Source organism: Orcinus orca, unplaced genomic scaffold (assembly GCF_937001465.1).
Source record: "Orcinus orca unplaced genomic scaffold, mOrcOrc1.1 scaffold_23, whole genome shotgun sequence".
Classification (NCBI taxonomy): domain Eukaryota; kingdom Metazoa; phylum Chordata; class Mammalia; order Artiodactyla; family Delphinidae; genus Orcinus; species Orcinus orca.
Genome location: NW_026043884.1, coordinates 3,188,905 through 3,212,572, shown reverse-complemented (window position 1 = coordinate 3,212,572; position 23,668 = coordinate 3,188,905). Strand labels below are relative to the sequence as shown.

Here is a 23,668-nt window from a genome sequence, read left to right as displayed (position 1 = left end):
TTCCTGTGTAGCCAAGTTTACATTCCGTGTATTAGTGATATCTTATGTTTCTTTTTCTGTGTGACTTATTTCAGTTAGAATCATCATACCTGAATCCACTCATTATGCTGCTACGGGCCTGATGACATAGATTTCATTGCTGAGTGATATTGCATTGTACATAAGTACCACAACTTCTTTATCCATTTTTCGCTTTCTGCGATATTGAACTTGTACCATAAACGAGGTTCTTGTAAACAGAGCCGTCCCAAATTTAGGGGTGGCTGTGTCTTTTTGATTTTAATTTCCCTAAGCTATAGGACCATAATTGGAAGTGCCCTAGGCTCTGTTGCTTTGTTTTTTAGATGTTTCAGGAAACACCATACACATCTCCCGAGTGGCTGTTGGCAATTTACATCCCGCCGATCAGCATAACAACGCTCCCAGTTCTCCACGGCCTGTCGTGCCTTTCTGGATTTTACACTTTTTTCAGATGGCCCTTTTGACCGGGGGGAAGTGAGACTTCATTATAGTGTAGATTTCCTTTTCAAGCTTCCTTGGTTGGCCAAAAAGGGCGTATGTGTTTTTTCCTGAATATATTCAGGAAAAAACACATACGCCCTTTTTTGCCAGGTGTATCATTGTCGACGTTCTGCCTCTTTTCCTATGCTTTAAATGCAATTCCAGTCTACCTCCTGAAATCGGTTTCCTGCAATTCTGCCCCGCTTTGAAATCCTCTTGGCAGCCATTCTTCAGTATATTTTTGGATGATTGCTGTCATTTATAACTCTGCAGGTTTGTGAATTACAGTGCCCCTGAGCTCCTTTCTTCAACTCACTTGCTTGTAAGCTGGCCGCAACACCACAGGATTGCTTCAGGCCCTAATCTTGTTCTGGCACGGCAAGCTGAGCCTTTGGTTAATTCCTCTTCCTGGTGGGAAATGAGAGTTAAATTTGCCCGTCCAGACACCTCCAGCTAGTCTCTCATTGGTTCTCCCTATTCCTGTTCATCTTCCGCTGAAATTGCAAACTGCGCAAAACAAGAGGTTAAAGGCACTGACTCTCCAAGTCGGGAGAGTGTTAGTAAAGCGTCTGGAATGTTGCACCCGAGTACCAGGGGACGAGAACTGAGACATATTAGAACACGTCTCCCGATCACACGGTTGATCATACTCTGGGCTCCACATGCATGTTTTAGCTGAAGGAAGAATCCCTTAAACCTGGAGAGTTGAGACTTGTGGAATGGGTACAATGCAATATGACCTCCAAGGGTCTTCATTTGCTCAGCGAACCTCTCCAATCCTTTCACTGCTCCGTTTATGTCCCTGTAAACACACTTGATTCTCTTTCGGAGACATAGCAATCCATAGGTTTTCAGATACTTACTAGTCAAGTACATTATTAGGCGTTTAATATGGGGTGTTGAGTCCATTTCGTTGAGCAAGTAGTAGCTCTTGTCTATTCCATATTTGGCTTAAGGAACTTTATCTGTGCTCATTTCAATCTCTGGTTTTATGCAGCACCCCAACTCACCTTTCCCCTTAAGCAAGCATAAGTTGGTTTTCTAAATTTGAGAACCTCTTCTGTTTTATAATCCAGTTCCTGTGTAGCCAAGTTTACATTCCGTGTATTAGTGATATCTTATGATGTTTCTTTTTCTGTGTGACTTATTTCAGATAGAATCATCATACCTGAATCCACTCATTATGCTGCTATGGGCCTGATGACATAGATTTCATTGTTGAGTGATATTGCATTGTACGTAAGTACCACAACTGCTTTATCCATTTTTCACTTTCTGCGATATTGAACTAGTCCTGTAACGAGTTTCTTGTAAACAGAGCTGTCCCAAAGTTTGGGGTGGCTGTGTCTTTTTGATTTTAATTTCCCTAAGCTATAGGGCCATAAGTGGAAGTGCCCTAGGCTCTGTTGCTTTGTTTTTTAGATGTTTCAGGAAACACCATACACTTCTCCAGAGTGGCTGTTGGTAATATACATCCCGCCCATCAGCATAACAAGGCTCCCAGTTCTCCATGGCCTGTCCTGCCTTTTTGGATTTTACACTTTTTTCAGATGGCCCTTTTGACCGGGGGGAAGTGAGACTTCATTGTAGTGCAGATTTCCTTTGCAAGCTTGCTTGGTTGGCCAAAAAGGGCGTATGCGTTTTCTCCTGAATATATTCAGGAAAAAACGCATACGCCCTTTTTGGCCAAGTGCATCATTGTCGACGTTCTGCCTCTTTTCCTATGCTTTAAATGCAATTCCAGTCTACCTCCTGAAATCGGTTTCCTGCAATTCTGCCCCGCTTTCAAGTCCTCTTGGCAGCCTTACTTCAGTATATTTTTGGACGAGAGCTGTCATTTATAACTCTGCAGGTTTGTGAATTACAGTGCCCCTGAGCTCCTTTCTTCAACTCGCTTTCTTGTGAGCTGGCCGCAACACCGCAGGATTGCTTCAGGCCCTAATCTGGTTCCGGCACGGCACGCTGAGCCTTTGGTTAATTCCTCTTCCTGGTGGGAAATGAGAGTTAAATTTGCCCGTCCAGACACCTCCAGCTAGTCTGTCATTGGTTCTCCCTATTCCAGTTCATCTTCCGCAGAAATTGCAAACTGGTCCAAACAGGAGGTTAAAGGCACTGACTCTCCAACTCGGGAGAGTGTTAGTAAAGCGTCTGGAAGGTTGCACCCGAGTACCAGGGGACGAAAACTGAGAAATATTGGAATACGTCTCCCGATCACACGGTTGATCATACTCTGGGTTCCACATGTATGTTTTAGCCGAAGGAAGAATCCCTTAAACCTGGAGTGTTGAGACCCGTGGAAAGGGTACCCTGCAATATGACTTCAAAGGGTCTTCATTTTCTCACCGAACCTCTCCAATCCTATCACTGCTGCGTTTATGCCCCTGTACACACGCTTGATTCTCTTTTGGAGACATAGCGATCCATAGGTTTTAAGATACTTACAAGTCAGGTACATTCTTAGTCGTTTATTTTGGGGTGTTCAGCCCATTTCTTTGAGCAAGGAGTAACTCTTGTCTATTACATGTTTGGCTTAAGGAACTTTATCTGTGCTCATTTCAATCTCTGGTTTTATGCAGCACCCCAACTCACCTTTCCCCTTAAGCAAGCATAAGTTGTTTTCTAAATTTGAGACCCTCTTCTGTTTTGTAATCCAGTTCCTGTGTAGCCAAGTTTACATTCCGTGTATTAGTGATATCTTATGATGTTTCTTTTTCTGTGTGACTTATTTCAGTTAGAATCATCATACCTGAATCCACTCTATGCTGCTACGGGCCTGATGACATAGATTTCATTGCTGAGTGATATTCCATTGTACGTAAGTACCACAACTTCTTTATCCATTTTTCACTTTCTGCGATATTGAACTTGTACCTTAAACGAGGGTCTTGTAAACAGAGCCGTCCCAAACTTTGGGGTGGCTGTGTCTTTTTGATTTTAATTTCCCTAAGCTATAGGACCATAAGTGGAATTGCCCTAGGCTCTGATGCTTTGTTTTTTAGATTTTTCAGGAAACACCATACACTTCACCCGAGTGGCTGTTGGCAATTTACATCCCGCCCTTCAGCATAACAAGGCTCCCAGTTCTCCATGGCCTGTCCTGCCTTTCTGGATTTTACACTTTTTTCAGATGGCCCTTTTGACCGGGGGGAAGTGAGACTTCATTGTAGTGCAGATTTCCTTTGCAAGCTTGCTTGGTTGGCCAAAAAGGGCGTATGCGTTTTTTTCTGAATATATTCAGGAAAAAACGCATACGCCCTTTTTGGCCAAGTGCATCATTGTCGACGTTCTGCCTCTTTTCCTATGCTTTAAATGTAATTCCAGTCTACCTCCTGAAATCGGTTTCCTGCAATTGTGCCTTGCTTTCAATGCCTCTTCATAGCCTTATCTCAATATATTTTTTGAAAATAGTTGGCCTTTATAACTCTGCAGGTTTTTGAATTGCAGTGGCCCTTAGCTCCATTTTTCAGCTCTTATTTTTGTAATCTTGCCTCATAACCACAGGATTCCTTCAGGCCCTATTCTTCTTCTGGGGCACCTTGCTGTGCCTTTGGTTTATTCTTCTTACTGATGTGAAATTAGAGTGACATGTGCCCATTGACACTGTTACAGCTAGTTTCTCCTTGGTTCCCCCTATTCCCATTCATCCTCCGCACTAACTGCAGACTGTGCGATACCAGAACTTAAAGGCATTGACTCTCCATGTGGGGATATTGTTAGTAAAGCGTCTGGAATGTCGATCTGGAGCCCCAGTAGAGGAAAAATGATGTGTGTTTTAGAAACCTTTCCCGATCATATGGTATACCAGTCGCTGGGTTTCCCAAGCATGGTTTAGCTGTAGGAAGATTCCCTTCAACCTGGAGTTTTGGGACCCTTGGAATGAGTAGCATGAAGTATTGCATTAAACTTTTGGCAGTTGCTCACCAAAGCTCACCAATCCTCTCAGCCCCAAGTGTCCAGCCTTATGTCTTATCCAGCTGTGGGTTTATATGTGGTCAATCCAGGTTGCATCACAGCCCCTGAGCAAATTTTGTAAGAATTTTTCTCTCTTTCATTGTTTCTGCGTTTTGTTTTTAAAATTTATTTCTATAATGGGGTTTAGCTCATTTTCACTGCTGTGTTTGTGCCGCTCTGCACACACTTGATTCCCTTATGGAGATATATCAATACATGGGTTTTAAGATTCTTATTACTCAGATATATTTCTCTGCGGTGTATAGGGTGTGTTGAGGCCAGTTCATTGAGCAAGGTGTAGATCTTGTCTAATATCTATTTGGTTTATTGAACGGTATCTGTGCTAATTTCAAACTCTGGTTTTATGCATCACCCCACCTCTCCTTTCCCCTTAAGCTGACATAAGTGTGTTTTCTAAATGTGAGACACTGTTCTGTTCTGTAATTCATTTCTTGTGCAGCCATATTTACCCTCCCTCTATAAGTGATATCTTATGATATGTTTCTTTTTCTGTTTGACTCATTTCAAGTAGTATTATCGGACCTAAATCCACTCTTTATCCTTCTACTAGCCTTATTACCTTGATTTCATGGTGAAGAGATATTCCATTGTACATAAGTACCACATCTTCTTTATCCATTGTTCTCTTTCCTGGGATATTTAAGGTGTACTGAAGTTGAGGTTCTTGTAAACAGAGTAGCCCTAAACTGTGGTGTGCTTGTGTCTTGTTGATTTTTAGACTTCCCTAGATATACTCCCATGATTGGAAGTGTCCTATGCTCTGTAGCTCTGTTTTTTAGATGATTTAGGAACCACCATACACTTCTCCAGAGTGGCTCTTGGCAGTTCACACACTGCCCATCAGCGTATAAAGGCTCCCTGTTCTCCATGGCCTGTCCTGCATTTCTGGTTTTTACAATTTTTTAGGATGGCCCTTTTGACCGGTGGGAAATGAGACTTCTTTGTTGTGCACATTTGCATTGCTTGCTTGCTTCGTTGCCCATAAAGTGCGTATGCGTTTTTTCCTGGATGTAATCAGGAAAAAACGCATACGCCCTTTTGGGCCAACTGCATCATTGTCGAAATTCTGCCGCTTTTCATGTGCTTTAAAGACGAGTCCAATCTATCTCTTGAAATCTGTTTCTTGCAATTCTGTCTTGCATTCAGATCCTCTTCTTTCCCTTACCTCAACATATTTTTGGACGTTAGTTTTCATTTATAACTCTGCAGGTTTGTGAATTGCAGTGACCCTGAGCTCCATTTTTTAAGTTGCTCTTTTGTGAGCTGGCCTCAAACCCGCAGGATTGCTTCAGGCCCTATTTTGGCTCCGGCGAGGCGGGCTGAGCCTTTTTTCAATTCTTATTCTTAATGGGAAATTAGAGTGATATGTGCCCGTCCAAACCCCTACAACTATTCTCTCATTGGTTCCCCCTCTTCCCATTCATCCTCCTCACAATTTGCAAAATGTGTGAAACAGAAGTTGAAATGTGCTGATTCTCCAAGTGGGGAGATTCTAAGTAACGTGGCTGGAATGGTGAACAGGTGCACCAGGAGAGGATAAATGAGCTGCATTTTAGACACATCTCCCGATCACATGGTGTACAGTCCTCTGGGTTTTCCATGCATGTTTTAGCTGTAGGAAGATCCCTTGAACCTGCAGATTGGGGACCCATTGAATGGGTACCAGGTAGTATTACTTTAAAGGGTGTGCATTTCCTCACCCAACCTCACATTTCTCTTAGTGCAAACAGTTTCCAGCCTTATGTCTCATCCTGCTGTGGGTCTAGATGTGTTCAATCCATGTTGCATCACCATCCCTGAGGAAAAGTTGTAAGAGGTTTTCTCTGTCTCTCTGTCGTTTATTTTTTTCAATTTATTACTATATTGGTTACAGCTGATTTTCAAAGCTCTGTTTCTTGCTGCTGTACATCCACTTGATTCACGTACAGAGAGACATCAGTAAATTCTTTTTCAGATTCTTACCAGTCGTATATATTCTTTTCCGGTGACTTGAGTGTGCTGAGTGCAGTTCTTGTAGCTACCGTGTAGGCCTTGTTGATTATCAGTTTGGTATTTGGAATGGTATCTTTGCTAATTTCAACCTCCTGGATGATGCCTCACCCCTCCCCACCTTTCCCGTTTAGCAGCCTTATGCGTGTTTTCTACATATTTGACTATGTTTTTGTTTTGTAATTTATTTCATGTGTAGCCATTTTGGATTCCACCTTTAAGTGATATCTTATGATATGTGTCTTTTTCTTTTTGAATTATGTCACTTAGAAAGATCATACGTAACTCCTCCGGAGTTGTTACAACTGGCCATATTTCATTGATTTCCAGGCTGAATAATATTCCACTCTACCTAAGTACCACATCTCTATCCATTTTTTCCCTCCAGAGACATTTAAGTTATATCCTAGTCGAGGATCTTTTAAACAGAGAGGGGGTAAACATTGGGGTGCCTGTGTCCTCTCAATTTTTGTTTTTCCCAAGATATACGCCCATGAGTGCAAGTGCCCTATGCTCTGTAGCTCATTTTTTAGATGCTTTAGTAAACACAATACACTTCTCCAGAATGGCCGTTGGCAATATACATTTCCACTATAAGTCTCACAGGGCTCCCTCTTCTCCTTGCCCTGTCCTGCATTTCTGTTGTTTACGCTTTATGAGGATGGCTCTTCTGACTGATGCGAAGTGATATCTTTTGTAGTATTGACTTCCAGTGCCCACCTGTTTGGTTGGCTAAAAAAGTGTATGCCCTTTTCTTGAATATATACAGAAAAAAACGCATACACCCTTTTTGGCCAACTGCAATGTTGGCAATGTTCAGCTCCTTTTCTCGTGCTTAATGGTGAGTCCTTTCTACCTCCTCAGATCCCTTTCCTGCCATTCTCCCTTGCTTACAAGTCCTTTTCTCTGACTTTCCTCAAGACATTTTTCAGTGATGGATATTTTCAACTCTGCAGTTTCGTGAATTTTACTGCCCCTGAGTTCCATTGTTCAACTTGTGTTTATGGGAACTGGCCACAAAGCAGCGGGATTTCCTCAAGCCCTATACTGTTTCCATGGGCAACCCTAGCCTTTGGTCAATTCGTCTTCCTGATTGGAAATTAGAGTGACATGTGCCTGTCTGAACACCTAGGACTTGTCTCTCATTGTTCCTCATCCTTCCGCTTCATCCTCTGGACAAATTCCAAACTGTACGCAACAGGATGTTGACAGTGCTGACATCTCCAAGTGGGGAGACTGTTAGTAAAGACGCTGGAGGGGTGAACCCGAGCACCAGGAGATGAGGAGATGAGATGCCTTTTCCAAACTCTTCCCGATCAGACGGTATACCATCCTCTGGGTGTGACAGACATGTTTTAGCAGTAGGAAGAGTCCCATTCATGTAAGGAGAACACCAGGGCTTTTTCAAAATCAGTGTCTGCCCAAAACCCAAACTGGGGAATTTTTAAAGCTACGGCTACACATATGTTCATTAAGGGCCTGGGGAAGTAGGCAGAGTCCAAACTTTAGATGATTGAAGTCTTCAGGGTCAGAAGCACTCACCACCAGCTTCCCTTAGGTTACACTTTAACTGTCATTGATAGATGACAATGACAATAAAAATATCTATTCTTTTCCAGATTATTTCCCCTTATAGCTTATTGCAAAATGTTGAGTGTAGTTCCCTGTGCTATACAGTAGTTCCTTGTTGATGATCTATTTTATACATAGCAGTGTGTATGTGTTAATCCCAAACTGTTAATTTATCCCTCCTCCCACCTTTCCCCTTTGGTAATAATAAATTATAAGATTTTATACTTCTCAGAAATGGGGGAGCTGAAAGAGAGGTATCATTTTCAATGGAAAAGCATTTAAAACAAGATTGAAGCTTTAACCAAGATTATTAGATGTACATCCTTGGAAAGAAATCACTTCGTTTCTCTAATATTGACCTGACAAATAAGACAAACCTTTTCACTGAACTTGCTTATAATAAAGTGATGGAAATATCAAATGGAAGTGTTAGAAACATCTTATTTTACCCGAGCCTTATACACTGTTCTATGTTAACTACAGTTTGGCTCACACATCTGTTCATTGAGGTTACAATAGTCTCAATTTCTGTTACTGATCCTCCAGAGTGGACCCCAACAAGTGTCCCCCTGCCCAGTGTCATTGGGGCCAACAGATCGAGACTGAGTTTGGTTCACAAGCAAAGGAAACTTTATATTTTGATCAGAGAATGGAGAGGTGAGAGCATGCACTACCCCGTGGGCTGTGGGCTGGGCTGTTGTGTAGAGATCCTGTCAGAGTCAGTGGGAGGGAGGGGGCGGAGCTCTCGAGGGCCGGGTTGGCTGCAGCTCAGGCTCTATATCGCGGAGTCTGCACTGGGCCCCAGGAGCTGAGGTGTCGTCCCAGCCATTCTGCACTAGGAAATCTGGTCTGAAGTGCCGGGTGTGGAACCTCTGCATGTGGGACCCTAGGAGCACATGAAATTAGACAAAGCACAAAGGATAAAAAAGGTTAGACTTGACTTTATTGCCCAGATTCTATTTTTATCTCCCAGGGATTTTTAATGGGCTTTGCTGGGGACAAACCCCTCCTCTGCCTTTTGTCCCGTTCCTCATTCTTGGAGTGCTGAGGGTGCAGACCCTTCTTTTGTAACTGCTGAGTGCTGAGTTGGGAGCCCTCATACCCGGGGGCGAGGGTCAGAGCTTCTCCCCAGCAGCCTCCAGATGACGTTGATTGTCCCCAGGCCCCCTGCCTCCCTGCTCGTCCACCTGAGCACCAGCATTGGAAGTGTTATAGATTCTAATGACCTTTAAGGGTCCAGGAAAGAGATGTGCAGAGACGCTGTGTGGACCGGTGTCACCCCGCCCCACATTTGTTCAGCCACCTTAGGCTGAGCGTTTCTGCCAGCCTAGATGCTCTGACCAGTAGTCTGCGTTTTCTTCAATTAGGCCCCTGAATTAACGTACAAACAGCACCAGGTGTCAGAGCCCTGCCCGCTCAACTCCCAGACAGTCCAGGGTCAGTGCTGATCAAGGACCATGATGGCCACTGAGTCAACAGCCTTTTTTTTTTGAACAGTAAATTAAAGGACCATTTTGGGGGTTTTTTTGTATTTATTTATTTGTTGGCTATGCTAGGTCATTTCTGTGTGAGGGCTTTCCCTATTTGCGGCAAGCGGGGGCCACTCCTCATCGCGGTGCGCAGGCCTCTCACTATCGCGGCCTCTCTTGTTGTGGAGCACAGGCTCCAGACGCGCAGGCTCAGCAGTCGTGGCTCACGGGCCTAGTTGCTCCACGGCATGGAGGATCCTCCCAGACCAAGGCTCGAACCCGCGTCCCCTGCATTGGCAGGCAGACTCTCAACCACTGCGCCACCAGGGAAGCCCACCTCAACAGCCTTTTGAAGTAAACAGGAGTCCAGCCAGTCTCATTGGCCACCATCATCACGGTGTCTGTAGGCTTTTCTATGGTGACAGTGTGATATACGGTTCCCCCGCCAAGATTATTAGCTCCCCTCTGGGTGCAGTAAGTCCTGCAAGCAGTAGTCTACTCTTTTGGGACACACTCTTGTTGTTTTATGAGAGAAACTCCAGGTCAAGTGATGTTCACATGAGTCGTCATGGTGCCCTGTTGCCCCCGGTTATCTCTCTGGATGTTGGAGTTGGAAGGCCTCCTCACTCGAGGTTGGTGTGCCCACAGAGCGAACCCTGCAACTTCAGAGCATGGTTGGTGGTTAGGATCACCATGTGGGGTCCTTTTCCCTTAGGAGGGAGGTGGCCTTTGGGGCTGCTGATTTCCAGGTTTTTAGATACCGCCAGTATCTTGGCCAGATGTGGCAGTGGGCCAAGCCCCTTGGTGACCGTAGTTTATCCTACCTGGATGGCATTCTTGCATTGTTCCATTTCAAGTGGTCCCAGTTTTTGCACTAATTCTCCAATGGCGATTCACCTTTCACCGGGAATGTAAAGGTCAAAGGGTTTAGCTAAATTAGGGAGTTCCAGGGCAAGGGTCTGAATTGACTGCTCTTTCCATTCTTGAAAGGCCACTTCTGGATTCTATTCAAAAGGATCATCAACTTTTCCTTTCAGTGTTTCATATAGAGGCCCAGCTAGTAGACTGTAGTTAGGGATCCAGAAGCAGCAAACCCTGGCCTCCCCAGGAACCCCTAAGCTGTCTTCTAGTTTTAGAAAGGGGTAAGGCTGAAAATGGTTTCTTCCCTTTCCTGGGATGGGCTTCTCCGACCTTCTGTGAGAATGAAGCCCAGGCAGGTCACCGCAGTCTGTGATATTTGAGCTTTTTCTTGGACAACTTCTATCCTTTATTGGCTTGGTAGTTCAGAGGCCTCCTTAGTAGGGCTGGCGATCAGAATGTCATCTGCGTACTGAAGGAGAGTTTCCTTTTCCAGAGGTAGAACTTTTAGGTCTTTAGCTAAGCTTTCCCCAAAGATGGTGTGGGAATTTTTGCACCCTTGGGGCAAGACGGCCCAGAAGTATTGTTTTAGTTGTATGTTGAGTCCTGCCACTCACAAGCCAAAATTTCTTGTGACTCTGGGACTAATAGAATACAAAAGAAGGCATCATTGAAGACTAATAGAGAATACCATGTCCTGGTGGTTGGTAGAATGACCAGCAGGGTGTAGGAATTAGGAGCAGTTGGAGGTATATCCTCGGTGGCTTCACTGACTGTCCTGACATACTTTACCAGGTCCCCAGCGCCCATGGGGCTCTCGTGGTCAGACCAATCCCAGAATATGGAGCTCACCTGGGCAGGTACCCCACCCCCACCCCAGCCCACGGGGCTCTCGTGGTCAGGCCCCTCCCAGGATACAGAGCTACCCTTGCAGGTACCGTGGCAGGGCTGGGCACACAGGAACCGTGCACATAGCCCTCATTGCAGAGCACCCCCAGCTCACCTGTCGCTCAGAGCTGACACAGAGCACCTCAGAGCAGGACTGGAACTAACAAACAGCAGCTGCGACAGGTCTGTGACCCTGGGCATCACTCTGTGCGGCCTCCCTCCACCTGGTCTTCAAGAGACTTCCACTGCACCTGGGGCACCAGGCCTCTGTCTCCAACCACCACCCACCCCTCCTCTCCCTGACTCCTGGGTTCCTCTCATTAGGAGAGGGTTTTCTTGAAGTTGTCTCCCACTCATGGGCCAGATAAAATGATTAGAAAACAAGCCAAAGCTGCAGCCCCTTGTCTATCCTGACTCTCAGGAGCCCACACCTGTTCCTTGGACCTGGCCGGTTCAGCAAGTTCCATTTTCTGCAACTGTGAGCCCCTGAGGGGTGATGATTGGCTGACCTGGGCAGCCTTACCGTGCCGGCCAGCCCTCCCCAGGTGTGCCTGGGTTGAGATCAATATAAATACCACTCCAGGCAGCAAGAGCCCCTGCAGCCATGCCTGACGCCATTTTCTCTGCCCTGTCAGCAGTCTCGGGGCTGGGCTGGTGGGAGGGAGTGAGAGGCCACGGCTTTGTGGGTGGCCCAGTGTGAGTGGGGCTCTGCTGGACTTTCTGCAGCAGTTGCCAGGCTGCCACCTGCTAAAGAAGAGGATGTGTCACCCATACCTGCTGCTGGAATTTCTCCCTGGGCAGAGGTGAGAAAGGAAAAAAGCAGTGGGGGCAGGGACAGGACGGGTATCTCAGGCAGGGAAATGGAAATCTTCCAGAAGAGCACCCAGGGCCAGGACCATCCTGGCTGGCCTGCAGGCACCAAGTCGGCCAGCATGCTGTCACTCGTGTGGCTCTATGGCCCTTCCTCTAGGCTTTCAAGTCCTTGTATATATTCAGGTGTTTTACCTGGGACGGGTGGGAATAGTTCAGCAGCAACTGGCCTGGGGCTCAGCTCACGTTTACTCACAGATGCCTCGGCACGGTGCCCCAGCTTTGCAATGAGGACGCTTGTTGCGTGGGGGCTGCTGGCTGAATGGGAGACGATTCCCCACCACTGACCAACTTCAGAATTGTTTACAACTGGAGCAAGTGCCCTGATACGGTTTTCCTCTGTGGAACTGGTGGGTTCTGTGATTTTTTTCTCTTTTTCGTTTTTGGTTCAAGGTAGATTTTATTCCTCTATTTTGTATTTACAGATATAAGCATGGAAATAATTTATTCATATAAATACATGTATGTGAAGGGAATAATTGTTTTTTCTGTTTTATTTTTTAAATTTTATTTCTTTTTAATTTTGAATTTTATTTTATATTTTTATACAGCAGGTTCTTATTGGTTATCTATTTTATACATATAAATGTATACATGCCAATCCCAGTCTCTCAACTCCTCCCACCACCACCCCCCCAACAGCTTTCCCCCCTTGTTGTCCATACGTTTGTTGTCTACATCTGTTGCTCTATTTATGCCTTGCAAAATGGTTAACCTGTACAGTATTTCTAGGTTCCACATATATGCATGAATATACAAGATTTGTTTTTCTCTTTCTGACTTACTTCACTCTGTATGACACTCTCTAGATCCATCGACGTCTCTACAAATGACCCAATTTCATTCCTTTTCATGGCTTACTAATATTCCATTTTATATATGTACCACAGCTTTATGCATTCGTCTGTCTGTGGGCATTTAGGTTGCTTCCATTACCTCGATATTGTAAAGAGTGAGGCAATGAACATTGCGGTGAATGTCTCTTTTTGATTTATGGTTTTGTCTGGGTATATGTCCAGAACTGGGATTGCTGTATCATATGGTAATTCTACTCTTAGTTTCTTAAGAAACTCCATATTGTTCTCCATAGTGACTGTATCAATTTATATTCCCAACAATAGTGGAAGAGGGTTCCTTTTCTCCACACCCTTTCCAGCATTTTTTGTTTGTAGATTTTCTGATGATGCCCATTCTACCAGGTGTGAGGTGATATCTCATTGTTGAGTCCATTTCCTTGAACAAAGGGTCGGTCTTGTCTATTACATATTTAGCTTATGGAACGGTATCTGTGCTAATTTTAAACTCAGGTTTTATGCAGCACCCCAACTCACGTTCCCCCTTAAGCAAGCATAAGTTGGTTTTCTAAACATGAGACCCTGTTCTGTTTTGTAATTCAGTTCATGAGTAGCCAAGTTCTCATTCCATGTATTAGTGGTACCTTATGATGTTTTTTTTCTGTGCGACATTTTTCACTTAGAATCACCGTGCCTCAATCCACTCATTATGCTGGTACGGGCATGGTGACATAGTTTTCATTGCTGAGAGGTATTCTGTTGTACGTAAGTACCGCAACTTCTTTATCCATTATTTGCTATCTGACATATTTAACTTGTGCTGCAGAAGAGGTTCCTGTAAACAGAGCCATCCCAAATTTTGGGGTGGATGTGTCTTTTTGATTTTAATTTCCCTAAGCTATAGGACCATAAGTGGAAGTGCCCTAGGCTCTGTTGCTTTGTTTTTTATATGTTTCAGGAAACACCATACACTTCACCCTAGTGGCTGTTGGCAATTTACATCCCGCCCATCAGCATAACAAGACTCCCAGTTCTCCATGGCCTGTCCTGCCTTTCTGGATTTTACACTTTTTTCAGATGGCCCTTTTGACGGGGGGGAAGTGAGACTTCATTGTAGTGCAGATTTCCTTTGCAAGTTGCTTGGTTGGCCAAAAAGGGCGTATGCGTTTTTTCCTGAATATATTCAGGAAAAAACGCATACGCCCTTTTTGGCCAAGTGCATCATTGTCGACCTTCTGCCTCTTTTCCTATGCTTTAAATGCAATTCCAGTCTACCTCCTGAAATCGGCTTCCTGAAATTCTGCCCCGCTTTCAAGTCCTCTTGGCAGCCTTACTTCAGTATATTTTTGGACGATAGCTGTCATTTATAACTCTGCAGGTTTGTGAATTACAGTGCCCCGAGCTCCTTTCTTCAACTCGCTTTCTTGTGAGCTGGCCACAACACCGCAGGATTGCTTCAGGCCCTAATCTGGTTCCGGCACAGCAGGCTGAGCCTTTCGTTAATTCCTCTTCCTGGTGGGAAATGAGAGTTAAATTTGCCCGTCCAGACACCTCCAGCTAGTCTCTCATTGGTTCTCCCTATTCCTGTTCATCTTCCGCGGAATTTGCAAACTGGGCCAAACAGGAGGTTAAAGGCACTGACTCTCCAAGTTGGGAGAGTGTTAGTAAAGCGTCTGGAATGTTGCACCCGAGTACCAGGGGATGAGAACTGAGACATATTTGAACATGACTCACGATCACATGGTTGATCATAGTCTGGGTTCCACATGCAGGTTTAGCTGAAGGTAGAATCCCTTAAACCTGGAGAGTTGAGACCCGTGGAATGGGTACCATGCAATATGATTTCAAAGGGTCTTCATTTGCTCACCAAACTTCTCCAATCCTATCACTGCTGCGTTTATGCCCCTGTACTCACGCTTGATTCTCTTTCAGAGACATAGCAATCTATAGGTTTTAAGATGCTTACTAGTCAGGTACATTCTTAGGCGTTTAATATGGGGTTTTGAGTCCATTTCGTTGAGCAAGGAGTAGCTCTTTTCTATTCCATATTTGGCTTAAGGAACTTTATCTGTGCTCATTTCAATCTCTGGTTTTATGCAGCACCCCAACTCACCTTTCCCCTTAAGCAAGCATAAGTTGGTTTTCTAAATTTGAGACCCTGTTCTGTTTTGTAATCCAGTTCCTGTGTAGCCAAGTTTACATTCCGTGTATTAGTGATATCTTATGTTTCTTTTTCTGTGTGACTTATTTCAGTTAGAATCATCATACCTGAATCCACTCATTATGCTGCTACGGGCCTGATGACATAGATTTCATTGCTGAGTGATATTGCATTGTACATAAGTACCACAACTTCTTTATCCATTTTTCGCTTTCTGCGATATTGAACTTGTACCATAAACGAGGTTCTTGTAAACAGAGCCGTCCCAAATTTAGGGGTGGCTGTGTCTTTTTGATTTTAATTTCCCTAAGCTATAGGACCATAATTGGAAGTGCCCTAGGCTCTGTTGCTTTGTTTTTTAGATGTTTCAGGAAACACCATACACATCTCCCTAGTGGCTGTTGGCAATTTACATCCCGCCGATCAGCATAACAACGCTCCCAGTTCTCCACGGCCTGTCGTGCCTTTCTGGATTTTACACTTTTTTCAGATGGCCCTTTTGACCGGGGGGAAGTGAGACTTCATTATAGTGTAGATTTCCTTTTCAAGCTTCCTTGGTTGGCCAAAAAGGGCGTATGTGTTTTTTCCTGAATATATTCAGGAAAAAACACATACGCCCTTTTTTGCCAGGTGTATCATTGTCGACGTTCTGCCTCTTTTCCTATGCTTTAAATGCAATTCCAGTCTACCTCCTGAAATCGGTTTCCTGCAATTCTGCCCCGCTTTGAAATCCTCTTGGCAGCCATTCTTCAGTATATTTTTGGATGATTGCTGTCATTTATAACTCTGCAGGTTTGTGAATTACAGTGCCCCTGAGCTCCTTTCTTCAACTCACTTGCTTGTAAGCTGGCCGCAACACCACAGGATTGCTTCAGGCCCTAATCTTGTTCTGGCACGGCAAGCTGAGCCTTTGGTTAATTCCTCTTCCTGGTGGGAAATGAGAGTTAAATTTGCCCGTCCAGACACCTCCAGCTAGTCTCTCATTGGTTCTCCCTATTCCTGTTCATCTTCCGCTGAAATTGCAAACTGCGCAAAACAAGAGGTTAAAGGCACTGACTCTCCAAGTCGGGAGAGTGTTAGTAAAGCGTCTGGAATGTTGCACCCGAGTACCAGGGGACGAGAACTGAGACATATTAGAACACGTCTCCCGATCACACGGTTGATCATACTCTGGGCTCCACATGCATGTTTTAGCTGAAGGAAGAATCCCTTAAACCTGGAGAGTTGAGACTTGTGGAATGGGTACAATGCAATATGACCTCCAAGGGTCTTCATTTGCTCAGCGAACCTCTCCAATCCTTTCACTGCTCCGTTTATGTCCCTGTAAACACACTTGATTCTCTTTCGGAGACATAGCAATCCATAGGTTTTCAGATACTTACTAGTCAAGTACATTATTAGGCGTTTAATATGGGGTGTTGAGTCCATTTCGTTGAGCAAGTAGTAGCTCTTGTCTATTCCATATTTGGCTTAAGGAACTTTATCTGTGCTCATTTCAATCTCTGGTTTTATGCAGCACCCCAACTCACCTTTCCCCTTAAGCAAGCATAAGTTGGTTTTCTAAATTTGAGAACCTCTTCTGTTTTATAATCCAGTTCCTGTGTAGCCAAGTTTACATTCCGTGTATTAGTGATATCTTATGATGTTTCTTTTTCTGTGTGACTTATTTCAGATAGAATCATCATACCTGAATCCACTCATTATGCTGCTATGGGCCTGATGACATAGATTTCATTGTTGAGTGATATTGCATTGTACGTAAGTACCACAACTGCTTTATCCATTTTTCACTTTCTGCGATATTGAACTAGTCCTGTAACGAGTTTCTTGTAAACAGAGCTGTCCCAAAGTTTGGGGTGGCTGTGTCTTTTTGATTTTAATTTCCCTAAGCTATAGGGCCATAAGTGGAAGTGCCCTAGGCTCTGTTGCTTTGTTTTTTAGATGTTTCAGGAAACACCATACACTTCTCCAGAGTGGCTGTTGGTAATATACATCCCGCCCATCAGCATAACAAGGCTCCCAGTTCTCCATGGCCTGTCCTGCCTTTTTGGATTTTACACTTTTTTCAGATGGCCCTTTTGACCGGGGGGAAGTGAGACTTCATTGTAGTGCAGATTTCCTTTGCAAGCTTGCTTGGTTGGCCAAAAAGGGCGTATGCGTTTTCTCCTGAATATATTCAGGAAAAAACGCATACGCCCTTTTTGGCCAAGTGCATCATTGTCGACGTTCTGCCTCTTTTCCTATGCTTTAAATGCAATTCCAGTCTACCTCCTGAAATCGGTTTCCTGCAATTCTGCCCCGCTTTCAAGTCCTCTTGGCAGCCTTACTTCAGTATATTTTTGGACGAGAGCTGTCATTTATAACTCTGCAGGTTTGTGAATTACAGTGCCCCTGAGCTCCTTTCTTCAACTCGCTTTCTTGTGAGCTGGCCGCAACACCGCAGGATTGCTTCAGGCCCTAATCTGGTTCCGGCACGGCACGCTGAGCCTTTGGTTAATTCCTCTTCCTGGTGGGAAATGAGAGTTAAATTTGCCCGTCCAGACACCTCCAGCTAGTCTGTCATTGGTTCTCCCTATTCCAGTTCATCTTCCGCAGAAATTGCAAACTGGTCCAAACAGGAGGTTAAAGGCACTGACTCTCCAACTCGGGAGAGTGTTAGTAAAGCGTCTGGAAGGTTGCACCCGAGTACCAGGGGACGAAAACTGAGAAATATTGGAATACGTCTCCCGATCACACGGTTGATCATACTCTGGGTTCCACATGTATGTTTTAGCCGAAGGAAGAATCCCTTAAACCTGGAGTGTTGAGACCCGTGGAAAGGGTACCCTGCAATATGACTTCAAAGGGTCTTCATTTTCTCACCGAACCTCTCCAATCCTATCACTGCTGCGTTTATGCCCCTGTACACACGCTTGATTCTCTTTTGGAGACATAGCGATCCATAGGTTTTAAGATACTTACAAGTCAGGTACATTCTTAGTCGTTTATTTTGGGGTGTTCAGCCCATTTCTTTGAGCAAGGAGTAACTCTTGTCTATTACATGTTTGGCTTAAGGAACTTTATCTGTGCTCATTTCAATCTCTGGTTTTATGCAGCACCCCAACTCACCTTTCCCCTTAAGCAAGCATAAGTTGTTTTCTAAATTTGAGACCCTCTTCTGTTTTGTAATCCAGTTCCTGTGTAGCCAAGTTTACATTCCGTGTATTAGTGATATCTTATGATGTTTCTTTTTCTGTGTGACTTATTTCAGTTAGAATCATCATACCTGAATCCACTCTATGCTGCTACGGGCCTGATGACATAGATTTCATTGCTGAGTGATATTCCATTGTACGTAAGTACCACAACTTCTTTATCCATTTTTCACTTTCTGCAATATTGAACTTGTACTGTAAACGAGGTTCTTGTAAACAGAGCCGTCCCAAACTTTGGGGTGGCTGTGTCTTTTTGATTTTAATTTCCCTAAGCTATAGGACCATAAGTGGAAGTGCCCTAGGCTCTGTTCCTCTGTTTTTTAGATGTTTCAGGAAACACCATACACTTCTAACCAGTGGCTGTTGGCAATTTACATCCCGCCCATCAGCATAACAAGGCTCCCAGTTCTCCATGGCCTGTCCTGCCTTTCTGGATTTTACACTATTTTCAGATGGCCCTTTTGACCGGGGGGAAGTGAGACTTCATTGTAGTGCAGATTTCCTTTGCAGGCTTGCTTGGTTGGCCAAAAAGTGCGTATGCGTTTTTTCCTGAATATATTCAGGAAAAAACGCATATGCCCTTTTTGGCCAAGTGCATCATTGTGGACGTTCTGCCTCTTTTCCTATGCTTTAAATGCAATTCCAGTCTACCTCCTGAAATTGGTTTCCTGCAATTCTGCCCCGCTTTCAAGTCCTCTTGGCAGCCTTACTTCAGTATATTTTTGGACGATAGCTGTCATTTATAACTCTGCAGGTTTGTGAATTACAGTGCCCCTGAGCTCCTTTCTTCAACTCGCTTTCTTGTGAGCTGGCCGCAACACCGCAGGATTGCTTCAGGCCCTAATCTAGTTCCACCACGGCACGCTGAGCCTTTGGTTAATTCCTCTTCCTGGTGGGAAATGAGAGTTAAATTTGCCCGTCCAGACACCTCCAGATAGTCTCTCATTGGTTCTCCATATTCCTGTTCATCTTCCGCAGAAATCGCAAACTGGGCCAAACAGGAGGTTAAAGGCACTGACTCTCCACGTTGGGAGAGTGTTAGTAAAGTGTCTGGAATGTTGCACCCGAGTACCAGGGGACAAGAACGGAGACATATTTGAGCACGTCTCCCGATCACACGGTTGATCATACTCTGGGTTCCACATGCATGTTTTAGCTGAAGGAAGAATCCCTTAAACCTGGAGAGTTGAGACCCGTGGAATGGGTACCATGCAATATGACTTCAAAGGGTCTTCATTTGCTCACCGAACCTCTCCAATCCTATCACTGCTGCGTTTAGGCCCCTGTACACATGCTTGATTCTCTTTTGGAGACATAGCAATCCATAGGTTTTAAGATACTTACAAGTCAGGTACATTCTTAGGCGTTTAATATGGGGTGTTGAGTCCATTTCGTTGAGCAAGGAGTAGCTCTTGTCTATTACATATTTGGCTTAAGGAACTTTATCTGTGCTCATTTCAATCTCTGGTTTTATGCAGCACCACAACTCACCTTTCCCCTTAAGCAAGCATAAGTTGGTTTTCTAAATTTGAGACCCTGTTCTGTTTGTAATCCAGTTCCTGTGTAGCCAAGTTTACATTCCGTATATTAGTGATATCTTATGATGTTTCTTTTTCTGTGTGACTTATTTCAGTTAAAATCATCATACCTGAATCCACTCATTATGCTGCTACGGGCCTGATGACATAGTTGTCATTGCTGAGTGATATTTCATTGTACGTATGTACCACAACTTCTTCATCCATTTTGCGCTTTCTGCAATACGGAACTTGTACTGTAAACGAGGTTCTTGTAAACAGAGCCGTCCCAAACTTTGGGGTGGCTGTGTCTTTTTGATTTTAATTTCCCTAAGCTATAGGACCATAAGTGGAAGTGCCCTAGGCTCTGTTGCTTTGTTTTTTAGATGTTTCAGGAAAAACCATACACTTCTCCCAAGTGGCTGTTGGCAATTTACATCCCGCCCATCAGCATAACAAGGCTCCCAGTTCTCCATGGCCTGTCCTGCCTTTCTGGATTTTACACTTTTTTCAGATGGCCCTTTTGACCAGGTGAAAGTGAGACTTCATTGTAGTGCAGATTTCCTTTGCAAGCTTGCTTGGTTTGCCAAAAAGTGCGTATGTGTTTTGTCCTGAATACATTCAGGAAAAAACGCATACGCCCTTTTTTGCCAAGTGTATCAGGGTCGACGTTCTGCCTCTTTTCCTATGCTTTAAATGCAATTCCAGTCTACCTCCTGAAATTGGTTTCCTGCAACTCTGCCCTGCTTTCAAGTCCTCTTGGCAGCCTTACTTCAGTATATTTTTGGACGATAGCTGTCATTTATAACTCTGCAGGTTTGTGAATTACAGTGCCCTTGAGCTCCTTTCTTCAACTCGCTTTCTTGTGAGCTGGCCGAAACAGCACAGGATTCCTTCAGGCACTAATCTGGTTCCGGCACGGCACGCTGAGCCTTTGGTTAATTCCTCTTCCTGGTGGGAAGTTAGAGTTAAATTTGCCCGTCCAGACACCTCCAGCTAGTCTCTCATTGGTTCTCCCTATTCCTGTTCATCTTCCGCAGAAATTGCAAACTGGGCCAAACAGGAGGTTAAAGGCACTGACTCTCCAAGTCAGGAGAGTGTTAGTAAAGCGTCTGGAATGTTGCACACGAGTACCAGGGGTTGAAAACTGAGACATATTTGAACACGTCTCCCGATCACACGGTTGATCATACTCTGGGTTCCACATGCATGTTTTAGCTGAAGGAAGAATCCCTTAAACCTGGAGAGTTGAGACCCGTGGAATGGGTACCATGCAATATAACTTCAAAGGGTCTTCATTTGCTCACCGAACTTCTCCAATCCTATCACTGCTGCGTTTATGCCCCTGTACACACGCTTGATTCTGTTTCGGAGACATAGCAATCCATAGGTTTTAAGATACTTACAAGTCAGCTACATTCTTAGTCCTTTATTATGGGGTGTTGAGCCCATTTCTTTGAGCAAGGAGTAGCTCTTGTCTATTACATGTTTGGCTTAAGGAACTTTATCTGTGCTCATTTCAATCTCTGGTTTTATGCAGCACCCCAACTCACCTTTCCCCTTAAGCAAGCATAAGTTGTTTTCTAAATTTGAGACCCTGTTCTGCTTTGTAATCAAGTTCCTGTGTAGCCAAGTTTACATTCCGTGTATTAGTGATATCTTATGATGTTTCTTTTTCTGTGTGACTTATTTCAGTTAGAATCATCATACCTGAATCCACTCATTATGCTGCTATGGGCCTGATGACATAGATTTCATTGCTGAGTGATATTGCATTGTACATAAGTACCACAACTTCTTTATCCATTTTTCGCTTTCTGCGATATTGAACTTGTAACGTAAATGACGTTATTGTAAACAGAGCTATCCCAAACTTTGGGGTGGCTGTGTCTTTTTGATTTTAATTTCCCTAAGCTATAGGACCATAAGTGGAAGTGCCCTAGGCTCTGTTGCTTTGTTTTTTAGATGTTTCAGGAAACAGCATAAACTTCTCCCCAGTGGCTGTTGGCAATTTACATCTGGCCCATCAGCATAACAAGTCTCCCAGTTCTCCATGGCCTGTCCTGCCTTTCTGGATTTTACACTTTTTTCAGATGGCCCTTTTGACCGGGGGAAAGTGAGATTTCATTGTAGTGCAGATTTCCTTTTCAAGCTTGCTTGGTTGGCCAAAAAGTGCGTAGACGTTTTTTCCTGAATACATTCAGGAAAAAACGCATACGCCCTTTTTTGCCAAGTGTATCATTGTCGACGTTCTGCCTCTTTTCCTATGCTTTAAATGCAATTCCAGTCTACCTCCTGAAATCGGTTTCCTGCAATTCTGCCCTGCTTTCAAGTACTCTTGGCAGGCTTACTTCAGTATATTTTTGGACGATAGCTGTCATTTATAACTCTGCAGTTTTGTGAATTACAGTGCCCCTGAGCTCCTTTTTTCAACTCGCTTTCTTGTGAGATGGCCGCAACACTGCAGGATTGCTTCAGGCCCTAATCTGGTTCCGGCACGGCACACTGAGCCTTTGGTTAATTGCTCTTCCTGGTGGGAAATGAGAGTTAAATTTGCCCGTCCAGACACCTCCAGCTGGTCTCTCATTGGTTCTCCCTATTCCTGTTCATCTTCCGCAGAAATTGCAAACTGGGCCAAACAGGAGGTTAAAGGCACTGACTCTCCAAGTCGGGAGAGTGTTAGTAAAGCGTCTGGAATGTTGCACACGAGAACCAGGGTTTGAAAACTGAGACATATTTGAACACGTCTACCGATCACACGGTTGATCATACTCTGGGTTCCACAAGCATGTTTTAGCTGAAGGAAGAATCCCTTAAACCTGGAGAGTTGAGACCCGTGGAATGGGTACCATGCAATATGACTTCAAAGGGTCTTCATTTGCTCACCGAACCTCTCCAATCCTATCACTGCTGCGTTTATGCCCCAGTACACACGCTTGATTCTCTTTTGGAGACATAGCAATCCATAGGTTTTAAGATACTTACAAGTCAGGTACATTCTTAGTCGTTTATTATGGGGTGTTCAGCCCATTTCTTTGAGCAAGGAGTAACTCTTGTCTATTACATGTTTGGCTTAAGGAACTTTATCTGTGCTCATTTCAATCTCTGGTTTTATGCAGCACCCCAACTCACCTTTCCCCTTAAGCAAGCATAAGTTGTTTTCTAAATTTGAGACCCTGTTCTGTTTTGTAATCCAGTTCCTGTGTAGCCAAGTTTACATTCCGTGTATTAGTGATATCTTATGATGTTTCTTTTTCTGTGTGACTTATTTCAGTTAGAATCATCATACCTGAATCCACTCTATGCTGCTACGGGCCTGATGACATAGATTTCATTGCTGAGTGATATTCCATTGTACGTAAGTACCACAACTTCTTTATCCATTTTTCACTTTCTGCAATATTGAACTTGTACTGTAAACGAGGTTCTTGTAAACAGAGCCGTCCCAAACTTTGGGGTGGCTGTGTCTTTTTGATTTTAATTTCCCTAAGCTATAGGACCATAAGTGGAAGTGCCCTAGGCTCTGTTCCTCTGTTTTTTAGATGTTTCAGGAAACACCATACACTTCTAACCAGTGGCTGTTGGCAATTTACATCCCGCCCATCAGCATAACAAGGCTCCCAGTTCTCCATGGCCTGTCCTGCCTTTCTGGATTTTACACTATTTTCAGATGGCCCTTTTGACCGGGGGGAAGTGAGACTTCATTGTAGTGCAGATTTCCTTTGCAGGCTTGCTTGGTTGGCCAAAAAGTGCGTATGCGTTTTTTCCTGAATATATTCAGGAAAAAACGCATATGCCCTTTTTGGCCAAGTGCATCATTGTGGACGTTCTGCCTCTTTTCCTATGCTTGAAATGCAATTCCAGTCTACCTCCTGAAATTGGT

At 44.2% G+C, this 23,668-nt stretch overlaps 1 long non-coding RNA gene across 1 annotated transcript in view; it reads right to left on the bottom strand.

The window, feature by feature from the left end:
* Positions 1-22,712, bottom strand: part of LOC125963347 (uncharacterized) — a 334,169-nt gene extending 311,457 nt beyond the window's left edge. The window contains exon 1 of the long non-coding RNA XR_007475173.1: positions 22,677-22,712. This is a non-coding gene — a long non-coding RNA (uncharacterized LOC125963347). The remainder of the gene's footprint in view (positions 1-22,676) is intronic.
* Positions 22,713-23,668: the final 956 nt, after the last annotated feature.